This window comes from Haemorhous mexicanus, chromosome 9 (assembly GCF_027477595.1).
Source record: "Haemorhous mexicanus isolate bHaeMex1 chromosome 9, bHaeMex1.pri, whole genome shotgun sequence".
In the NCBI taxonomy this organism is placed as follows: domain Eukaryota; kingdom Metazoa; phylum Chordata; class Aves; order Passeriformes; family Fringillidae; genus Haemorhous; species Haemorhous mexicanus.
In genome coordinates, this window is record NC_082349.1 from 5,623,690 (window position 1) to 5,635,756 (window position 12,067).

The following is a 12,067-nucleotide window of genomic DNA, read 5'->3' on the forward strand; positions in this document are numbered from 1 at the left end:
CACTAGCCCTCCTCAGGAGCCTGGCACCAACAGCTTTATCCTCGGCATTGCCAGGTCTTTTCTGTCAGCCTGGGCCCTTCCCAGTAGGAGCTGATGTGCTGCTGCTTGCAGTCCCTGAAAGCTTGTGACAAAATTTATCTGTGTGGCAGGTGGATCTAGATAAAGAATCCATGGAATGGGTTGCAGGGAAGGTGGGTGCTTGTGCTTTCTCAGCAGAGTGCTGTTTCTAGAAATTCAAACTAAACTAGACAGTTCTGTCAAGAAAATGTTATCAGCTCCTGCTAGATTTTATTTCTTTATGCCAGGCTTTTATGCTTTGTTTCTGTCACAGTGGCAGGTGGAATTTTTGTCAGGATAAAAGTGTTTTTGTAAGGAATAATTAGCAGAATATTATGGATTAAGTGGGTGTTCCCTGTGCAAGGACAGAGCCAAAGCAAAACTTGTGAGGAGAAAGAAAAGGCTGCAGTGACAAGTTTGTCCTATTGTTGGTTGTATTCTCAGTGACCTGTAAAATCAACAGAGCTTTTAGTGTTTATAGTGCATCAGGCATAACAATAAAAAAATTGTAGATGTACAATACATTTGGAGGGAATGGAGTTGAAAGCACTGCTTTGCAGCCGTGTCCACAAGAAGCTGCTGTTCTGTGCATGCAAGGTCTGTGTACACAACCCTGGATTTCAGAGTACAGTACTTGTGCCCCAGGGGCCCTTGGTTTGCTGGGTTCTTGAGACAGCTGAAAATCATCTCATTAATGTCATTATTGATAGCAAAGGAAACGTACTTAAATTGCTTTTCAGAGAGGATAAAATACATAATTAAACGTATTTCAGAATTCTTTTTAATTATATGGAGTCTATTTTCTTTATCTTTTACTTGAGCTTCTGAACATCTTTGTCTATCTAAGCAGACAATACATTTTTAATTAATAGCCAGTAAAGACCTCAGGATAGAAATAGAATCCTACAAAAAGATTTCTGTTGTGCTTTATTATATGAACAAATCTCCAAAGAAGACTTTTAATGTCCTAGTTTTTCTCTTTGAATATTCTTAATCCTCTGAGTAGAATCCAGATTGGACAGAGGTTAGTGCACTTGATGCCTGGCTGGGTCATTTTGCTGTCAGGTGTAACTGCACTTGCCTGTAGCATTCTTTCTCTTTGTTGAAAAAATGGAGTATTTTTGACCCCACACATCCCCTTTTCTCTCTGTTGCCAGCAGGCTGTGTGCAGTGCTAGCACGGCCAGAGCATTTCCAGAGACTTTCCTGCAGTGGATTCCTCATAAAACTCAGAGCTGATCAGGGCACCCCAGGCTATGGAGCAAAGTGTTGCTGCTGACCATCCCTTCACTGTTACTGCAGCCATAAATATTCCTTTTGGGGACCACTCTTAAAACACTGGGAGCTGTGTTCACGATGGCAGAAGACTGAGTTCATTTGGACACTTTGCTTTATTTGGGCATTTTGCTGCAATCAAATGAATTGATTAGAACTTCTCTAATCAATGCAAGGTGCCACATCAGGGAGGTTCAAGTCACATCTCATCCATCCTTTCTCTAGAATAAAGAGACAATAAGATAAATTTATTTACAAATCTCAGTACGCAGCCACTGCTCTGTCTCAATACAGTTAATTCCAAAGAAAGTTTTTGTTCTTTTTGCCTTGTTTCCAATGTTTGGAATTTCAGATGTAGTCTATTTCCAAATGCCTTGTTATGGTTCATACAGGCTTAATTTTCCTTAGTCTCTCTGTAATGTTCTGGTATAACTTATTTGATTAAAAAAATTAGTCCTTTTTAAAGAGAGCTCACATTAAGCCTGTTTTGATTAATTTTCATGCTGAATACCAAAGATGAAATCTTGAGTGATTTCTGTTTTCTAAAACAGAGTGCTGAATATCTTTTAAGAAAGTGATAATGGACCAAAGAACAATGACTTTACTCAGATACATCTCATTGAGTCCTACTGAAGTGAAGGTGGAGCTGACTAAAATCTTATGCAAAGATATTTGAATTTCTACACATAGATCTATTTGTCTTCATTTTCTAAAGAAGCTTCAAAGCGTGTGACAGATATTAATTCACTTCCAATGGGCTCAGTCAGTGCTCTCCTCAGACTTGGGGGGCAGGAGGAGTGTGGGGAACAGCTGGGCGGGCTATGCCTTCACCCCAGCCCCTGGGACCAGAACACACCGGCACTGGCTGAATGAGCTGCCCGTGATTCCTGAAAAGCCTGGGAAGTGCCCGCACAGGGGTCACTGCGCCATTGGGCACGTGCAGCTGGGGGACAGAGAGGGCCGAGATCCATGTGGGTACGGGATATATAGGATTCACCTATAGCTCTACTGTGCGTCCTAGCAGCTCTCAGGGAGGTTTATTCCTCCCTCCTCGCAGTGGGATTTACCCGGGTTTGAACCAGAGCTCAGATCTGAAAGCTGCGGGATGGTTCCTATCAACGTCGTGCCGCCTTCGCATCAGTAGATGGAGCTCCAAGATAAATCGTTCCAGCCCTGAAGCGTTGCAATCAATTAAACATAACAGCTGTTAAGAGACCGCAGTAATTACAAGGCTAAATGATATCCTTAAATAATCACTTGGGATTTATACATCTTATTCCTTAAATCTTATCGTACATACATGGAGGTTTGTTAGGGAGAAAAATAAAATTAATTCTGTGCCTCTCTGCCAGATCTCTCTGGTGTGTTTCCAAGTGTTTAGAAGACTGAATGATAGCCAAAGTCATACATGTACTCTTGGCTACAGTGCTTTTTCTTCAGCTGCCTACAGAAATCCAGTTTATAGAAACCTGCTTATGATAATGTGCTTTATTTTTAACCCTCTTAAATTCACTGAATTTTTCCCATATAATATGGACAAGTAGTACTGACTTCTGTGGTTTTCCCACTTTACTGTGTTGGCCCTTAGTATCCCAGATTATAGTCTATATTTAGTGCTATAATAATTGTTCAAAAATCTGACCCTCTACTTCAGGGTGGTTCTCATTATAATTAAATTGTCTCTGACCTCTACCATTCACATATGTGCTAATTCTTCCCACTGTCTAAATGCATCCCTTAAAACTTTGGGAAGAGGAGATTGTTGATAACAGAACTTCCTGATAATAGAAGAAACATTAACAGTGAGAATTGCCACCTTAAACTGTGGTGTCTATACAGGATGCAGTTGTCCAACAGTATTTTTGTTGTGACAGCAGTAAAAGATAAACTGTCAGGGCACAAAAAAATGGTCTTAAAGTTATTAATTAAATTACTGAGCATATAAGAGGAATGACAATTTGTTTTATGAGAATTTGAGCTTTGATAAAATAATTGTAAGAGAGATAGAAACTAATTAGAACATAGTAAGAAGATTACCATGCGGCTTTTTTCCAGGTAAATGAAATTAGGAAGAGTTAGGAGGCTGGGAGAATGACACACATATTGCAGATCAATGACAAATTAAGAATTTACTCTTGTAGAAAACCTGGATTAAGTCTGAATTAATGTTCTGTTGTTCACGACGTGGGATGGGAAATGCTGCTGGTGTTGTCTTGTGTTTGGCTCTCTGATAACCTCAGGCAGTACCAGTAAAGCCAGGGCTAGTCTATATTAATTTACTAAGACCCTGTTTGCATCCTTTTAGTTAACTAAAGATGTATTTGCTTCTTCTGACATGTGAGAAATCCACAGAGAAGCATTAGCCATATTATATATTAATGTAAAATGAAATTAATAGTGATGTGAGCTAATAGGCTGGGCTTTGAACTTTGGCTGCAATAGGGAATATTTCTTGCTTTTCTTCCCACTCAGAGGGATGGTAAACTTTAGGCAGGTGATGGGAAGATGCTGGCATCCAGCATTGTGAAGCCCAGTAGCAGGAATTGCTGAGATGATGGATCACACACCCTGGGGACCTGTTTCCATCTTGACTTAAATTCCTTCTGGTGATTTTGCCAAGGCTGCACCTCACACTGCAGTTTACCTCCCTGTTCCCTTGAAGGAATGAAACCCAGCGTGAGAAGAGCAGATTGACAGTGAGAATGATGGGACACAGATTTATTATGAATATTTCTCAGAGAGGTCATTCATTAGAGTGCACAGCTGACAGTGAAAGTTGAGATAATATTTCTTCCCATGGGAATAATGCTGAACTGGAGAGAACAGAACCCCACATTGAGCTCTCTGCTCCCCCGACACTGCAGGCCCTGCTGCAGGTGTTTGTCCCGCTCCAAGTCTCTGCTGCAAAATGGCTGTGATTTAGGGGACCAGCTCCCCCCTTCCCCCGACCTTGGGCCATGCTGCAGAGCCAGTGCACATGAGGAGCTGGGCATGAGACATGTTTGCCAGAGTTTTGCAGTGGAAATTTTCTCTGAGGTTCTGCCGAGTTCACCTGCTGCGACCTCCTTGCAATATTTATGGAAATGTTTGGCTGAGCTTGTGAGGATCTGTAAATCCCCAAGAGATCTTCATGCAGGATTTCCATTGATGCCACTTGCAGTTAACTTTCACCAAATCCTTGAGTATCAAAGAAAAAAAAGACCTCAAAGGGGAAGGCTTCAAAAAATTAATTGGGTGGGTAAAGCAAAACACCTTCTGCTGTTTGAAAATTCGATTCCATATAACTGTAACCCTTGGTACTCAGAGCAGCAACTTTAATCGGAACTGTGGCTGATTATTTTAGCAATGTTTTTTACTGCAGCCCAGCTTTGCTATTAAAACCCATTCTTCCGTTATGCCTTGGAGGAGAGCTGGCTCTGTTGGGAATAACATAAAGCATGTATATTGAATTTATTTTTTCAAAAAAAGAGGTTAAAATAGCAATAGCAACCTTGTCAGAGAGCATTGGCTGGGGAGTAGCTTGCAGAATCCAGTAGCCTTTGGGCTTGACTTCAATGGTCCAGTCTCACAGGTGGTTGTCAACCCTTGGAAATTCTGTCAGTGTTGATTGTTATTTTTAATTATCAAGTTAAACATTATAAGTTAGATGAGAGCTAAGAAGCATGGCTTGTCAATTAAAATGAGATCTGAAATGCATTAATGGTGAAATTTCCATCTTCTAAAACCCTCTGGGAATTTTTGGAAGAAAGGAAAGGACAGGTATGAATATGATGAAGTTTAAGCAGAGAAGTAATATGATTTTGGTAAGAAATTGCTAAGGAACAGAACCTGAGTTCTTAAGCCAGCACAGGTGAGTTCAGCTGCAAAAGTCCTGATCAGAGCTGGTTCAGTCTCTGTGTACCTGCTGAACAGCACCTTCAGGGAGAAAAGTAGATAGTGAAATGATTTCTATTTGAAACATTTCATTGCTTCAAGTCGAGTCTGGTTGCACAAAGTGGAGAAGTAAGCTGAATAAGAATGGTACCATAAGCTTCACAGGTGAAAAGGCAATAGAATAAATCAGGAGTGTCTGACATTTCCTTTTCCACTTGGCATAAACCAGCAGAGTAGCAAGCTCTCATTATAAGCAGTGCTGTAGGAGAAATTCTCCTGGAAAGATGCTGAAAGTTCATTTTTTTCATTGCACCACCTGCCCCAAGGCCAAACCTGTCCAGAATTTTAAACATGCAGTCCCAGGCAAAAGTGTTAAAACCAAGTACAACTTATTTAGCTTTTCTTGAGTAGGAACAGGCTGGATATAGACACTGAAGTTTTAGGGAACTTGCTGTCACATGTTTGTTAACGTGAGTAAAAATCCATTGCTGAGCCAAAATCTAGCAGCAACAGGAGGTAAAAACTAAGGGGAGGAGACCCCTGTGCTACTGAGAGCAGGAAAAAATGACACTATATCCCAAATATTTCCTACATCCTTTCAGCAGGACCCACAGATACCGAATGTTCTCTGGCCAGAAAGTGAGGGAGGCAAAGAGCAGAAGCACAAAACTGCATCACAGAACTGCTCCCTCCTTTGTCTTTCTGCCTGGGAATCCTGGAGTCTTCATTTATCATCCTGCAGTACTGAAATCTCTCCCTGGAAAGGTTTCAAAGGAATTAAGAAAGAGCAAAGAAATAAGGAAACAAATCTAGCAACAGAATTCCAGCTCCTCTCATAAATTGCATGCTGGCCTAAGCTTTAGCTGGAATTTCAAGGCAAATGTTAATGGATTGATAAGACTTACAGTCAGGGGAGGGGTTTTTTAAAATGGAAATAGCATTGATAATACAGTGAATAGTTCAGGAAATGATCTACTTTAGAGTAAAACTTCAAAGATAGACAGGCAAGGCTCATTTACTAGAGAAACCACCCATGTAAAATAATATGCCTGAAATCTTTCTGACCAAGGAGACAGCTTATTTCAGAGATAGTCATCCAAGACCTCAGCTAGTGGAAATCAGCATAGCTCGACTGATTGAATCCTGTGAAAACATAATTGGGTAGAGTATCCCCTGCACTCCATTTCTTAGAGAGGGGTAAGGACAGGTCCAGTTCTTGTGGTGAAGAGGGCAGAAGCTGTAACAAGGAGTAATCTACAGGAGAGACATAATGAAAGAGAAATAAATTTGTCTGTCCAAGGATTCAAAACAGTTTGGAGCAATAAAAGAATGCAATATAGCTGTTCATTTTTGAAAAAATGTCATAAAAAGGCTGATCAGAAACTCCATCCAACTTTGCAGTAGAAAAGATTAAGTAAGATGATACCATTTTCAAAAGAAAATTGTAGGGAGAAAAAAGCAAAAGAGCTCAGCTCTCGCTCTGCAGAGTAATTACTAAGAGATACCTGCTCAAGCTTTGTTCTGTCAGAGATTGTGATAACACTTACCGAGATACAGCCAGACTGTCTGTTTGGCTAGACAGCATTAATATAAACCACATAATTTAGAAACTACCTCTCCAGATTCCATCTCCAGATAGAGATCTGCTAATGAACCATGATTCAGTTATATTCCTAATCAGGAAAATGTCTTTCAAGCTGTATTCCAGCTGGGCAGTGTTTTGTTTCCTATGTCCCAAAGACCAATTAAACACTTTGTATGCAGCTATGCTATAGATAATGAATGTACTGTACAAATTAACTCAATTTTGTTGAGAAAAATAGCTTATGTTCTGGTTATTTAAGTAAAAAGCCAAACTGCTGATTTGCAGGACCCCTGTAAAATGGAGTCCTACATTGAAGGGAGCAGGGATTTTAAGTCTGGGTGGCAGCATGACAGTTCATGGGATTGGGCACTGCAGAAATTGGTGCCTAATCTGATTCTGCAGCATGTCAGTCACAGAACAGTAATATCACAGTCTTAGTGGGCCTCCACCAGAGATAGATTTGGCCCACTTAACTTAGGTCTGGAAAGGATGAAGTCCTATCAGTAAAACCTGGAAATAGCTGGGAAGTATAAATTCATCCATTAATAGAAGGCAGGACTTTTTAACCCTCTTCTCTCATCGCATGGGTCTGCTCTGCTGCTTTTTTACCAGGTCAGAATTCTGCATTAAAATCTTCACTGTCTGAGTTTAAATTAAATCCTCTCCATCCTGGCAAGGAGAAATACAGAGGAAATCCTAATGCAAAAATATCCATATAGTTCAGAATCAGGACAGAATCCAACCTCTGCACCAGACTTCAGACAGCAAACTACTATTTTAATATATAGCTTTTTTTAGGAAGATCATAAAAAGCTTTCACAATGCTTCTCCCTGATATAATCAGGGAAGCCAATTCACTCCAGTCAGAGAAGAGTCATCCTAGCAGCATCTTAATGTTAGGATTTAATTGACATCAGACCATTTATCATCCATGTTTCTCCCCAAAGATAATTGGGTTTACATATTGGTCCACCAAAGATTAAAACAAAATGTGTTCAAAACACAGGGGAAAAAAAGCTATTTGTTTCTATCCGTGAAGGCCTTTTGTTGCCAGATATTTTGGAGCATCTTATTTCTTAGGCTGTTTCCTGATGGCTTGAATTCTGATTACTTCTCCTCAGGAACTCAGTATGATATTAGTTCCACTGATCTTGTTGACTTTGCTTTCATGTGCAGCGGGTAGCGCTGGGGAAAAGGCAGAAAGGATGGAGTCATTATAGATTCTGAAAGAAGTAAAAACAAACACCCACCACAGAACACTTGGAAGAACACAGGAGACCCTGCAGCACAGCTCTGCTGTAACAGCCCACTCATCCCCACAAGCTTTATCTTTATGAGTGGAAAATGTGCTGGCAACAGAGACAAGCTTATGTGAGAAATGCAGGCTAAGCCTCCAGGTAAAGGTAAGTAAGTCAGTGCTTTCCAACAAAAGAAAAGACAAAAGGAAATGCACAGTGCTGGACTGAAAGCCCTGAAAGATTCCCATTCCCTGATCTACCATGTCATGAGGGAGGTGTCACTCTAGGAAAGCATTAGTTTCTGTCTCCATATACTCAGCCCATATTTGAGTGTTTTGAATCAGCTGTAGAAAGGACAAGATTTGCAGTGCTTCTTAGATGCTACTAGGTAGATTTAAAATTTTTTCCAAGCTTAGGGAAAGGAGGTATTTAGGTCCAAGGAAAGTCAGGCAGGATATCTTGAACAGATGGCCCAGATAGTTTGTGGAGTTTCCCTCACTGGAGATACTCCAGAATGGTCTGCACACAATCCTGTGCCATGTGATCTGGGATGACCCTGTTTGAGCAGGAAGGTTGGACCAGATGCCCCACTGTGGTCCCTTCCAACCTGACCCATTCTGTGTTTCTGTGATTCTGTGACTCTGTGACTTTCCTGTTTGGAGGAGCATGACACTGGATGTGTATCTCTGTGCTATGAAATGATTTTGGACATCTCATCCTTATTTTGTTTAGCTCATGCTGCCAAAACCCTTGTTTAAAACACTGCAGCTCCCAGGTGGGATTCAGAAAACTTAAGTTAATAGACGTTGATAAGGAAAGCGGCCATCAGGAAGTAGAAAGCAGGAACACTCCCTCCTGTTCTCACACTCCTCTTACCAAATCCATGTGGAGCCTGCCACATACTTACCTACACATCTTCCTAAATGTGAGTTTAAGGCACAAGGAGAGACCACACCTGGAGATGTTTGGGATTTTGCTCCTTATTATGCCCTATAAGGTGTAGCAAATTTGATCTTTTTCAACTGTGAGCTCAGCACTGCAACTCCCTATTAAAGAACTCTTCTTCTTTCCTGAAGCATCCAGTGATTTCTTGACATGAGAAGGTTCCTGTCTCTGCTTGTTACGTGGTAGAATGCTTAGATAGAAAGCAAAAGGGAGAAAGGGAGCTCTGGTGCTCAGGGAAGAGGATGTTGGTGACCTTGATTTTGCGGATCCTCAAGGTATCAATCAGAGGAGATGCAAATATTTTACAGCAAAAGTGTGGCATACAAAACTACCCTATCAGTGGAACCAAAGGTGAGCAATCCAGCAGTAATTAGGTGGTTTCCCTATGCAGTGCTAAAAAGCCAAGGCACTACCACTGAAAAAGCAGCCAGGGAAATCAGAGGGAAAACATGCACCCAAATCTATGCATATTTCAGCTGGTGGAACTGGAATATCTTATTCACAGCACATGCCAGTAATTGCTATTTTACACCTCTCCAAAGAACATTAGTGTTTGCATTGAGGCATTTGCACATTGATAGCTTTGCACTGAGGTCCTCTCAAAGCTGTTTCCCCAAAATCTCATTTTGCCAAGGAGGGACCTGCTGAGCTGTGCTGACACACAGCTCTGCACACTCAGATGCTGACATTTGAGTGACCCATTGATGATCTTATTGGCTAAATGCCAGGGGAAGAGATTGAGTGTCCATTTGATAGAACCAGGAGATAAAAACAGGTGTTCAGGCTTTGATCCTTCTATTTGACAGCTGGACTCATATCCTTCAAAATCTCTCTATTAAATTGGCATCTCCTAGGGAAGCAAAAAGCCCAGAAAGACAAGGGCAGAACTTCAGATGAGAGGAGAAAGCTGAAGCAAAGACAATAAAATATTCTGCCTGGCTAACAGATAGATGCAGAATAATTCTATTTGAGATCAGAATGGCACTCCAACTCAGGACTGAATTATCAGGTATTTGGGGGGTTTTCCATCCCAGTCTGTCAAAAGGGCTGAAGCAGATGGGCAGGCACATGCTCATCTCTACCATTCCAGCTGTGAGGGAAAAAACTGAATTTGTGTTGCCTTGTATTTAGAAACCCTCCTTTACCTGGCAGGGCTCCTCTGCTGAATCTAACGGGAATATTTTTATTTCCTTTGAGACACAATTTAAGGCTCCTGCAGTATTCAGAGCAGCTGTGCAATGTAAAAAAAGAGAAGAGACTGTACAAAATGAAAGGAAAAGGCAGAGTTAGTGAAAATAAAGCTGAATGGGACAATAGTGAGGTATATAAAGAAATGCAGGCATGACTCTTGCTTAGGCTACAATCCAGAGCTTATTAATTTGTACAGATGTTTTCCCTTTTATGTAGTGGTCTTTTAAAACCCCATATTGTGGGTTAGGAACAATAGAACTTTTTTTTTTTTCCTCTTTTCCAATGTATAAATCCTACTGGTACATAGAACTAGAAATGGAAGATGTAATAATGTTGATCTCCTCCCAGAGAAGAGGAATGAGCTGCCCCATTGTGGAGAGCCCATCAGTCTACTCAAGGCAGTTTGTAATAAGATTTTGTGTGGTGTCAGCAGAGCTGCATATCAGGGAATGGAAGGACAGAGCAAATTATTGAGACAGACAGGCAAAATTTGCTTGAAGAAGTAACTATGCAGTTAGAATTTGTTATATGGCAGCTACACGGGACTGAAAAAATCTGGTAGAAAACTGATAAATGGCTAAAATGAGGAGTTTTTGATGAGCACTGTGAGATCCCCATATCCTCTGCCTTATCCCATGTACAGATCATTCCATCTTCCTGTGAAAGTCCACAGGGAAAAAATCCACAGATCCAGAAACTTTGCCAAGAAAGGACTCATAAACTTGTGTGGAGAAGCTTTGTAATTGAAGATCTTCAGCAAAAACAGGAGCTGCTTTCCTACCCTTGCCCAAAACAGTTTCTGTAGAAGGAGCTGTTGAAGACAAATGTTATGCTTGGAGAACTACTTTTATTAAAGAGGTAGACAGTTCACAGACAATGTTATTAGTCAATTTTTAGATTCTTGTGAAAGTAATAAATAGTTTTTAGCAGCAAATGTGCAAGTAGGGGACTATACTGTGGCAGTCCTCTGCAAAACAGAGCAATAAATACAAACCAAAAAATACACAAAAAAAATTTCAGTGTTTCAATGTATAGCAACTCCTAAAGGGTCCTGTCACAGTGGTTACAGTCAGCCAGGGATTGCAAAACACCAGAGCTCCACTCACACATTTCATGTTTCTCTGCTGTGGCACAGCAGCAGTCTTGGGGCAGAGCCATCTTGGGGCATCCGTGGCTCTGACTATGAGAGGAGACATTGAGTGACAGGGAGGCAGTTGCTGCAGAAATCCCCAGCTCGGTTTTCCTAGGCAGTCATCCCTTGGGAAATATGCACTCTTACTGTAAGAGTGAACTTGTTGGATTGCAGTTCCTAGTACCAGCCTCTGCTCACCAGCCTTTCTGTAAAATAAAGTAAAAATGACAGGCAGTCAGCCTAGCTCTGTATTAGAAATTAGTATGGCTGAAGAAATCATGTTTTCTGTAAATAAAATGGAAGGATCTTGACTATGTTTTTTGCCACCTAAGCAGCTTGATGTCCTTTATTAAGTTCTTTGTGTAGAATATAGAAGAAGAGAGAGAATAATTTCAAAAGCATTCCAGTTGTGATACAATAAGCTGATATATCAATCCGCGAGGAGCAGAACCACAGAGTGCAAAGCTGTGTGTGCTACAGTGCAGCTGAAATTACATTATTAAAGAGTAGATTTGGCTTTGTTCTGCACAGCAGAGCCTGAAACAGTAAAAAAAATGTCTGCAATTATTCTCTATTTTAGGTAAGCATTAAACATTCTAATGTGAATTCTAACCAGCAGTATCCTGTGAAAGAGAGAGATCCTTCAATAGTGTGGGGTCTGGGGAAGTGAGACAATAGACAGTTCATAAGTCATGGCAAGGGCACAGGTGGCTTACAGTTCATCCAGCTTTTGATTCAGTGCCCCTCTCTGCTGATTTCTGGTGTGAGCTTC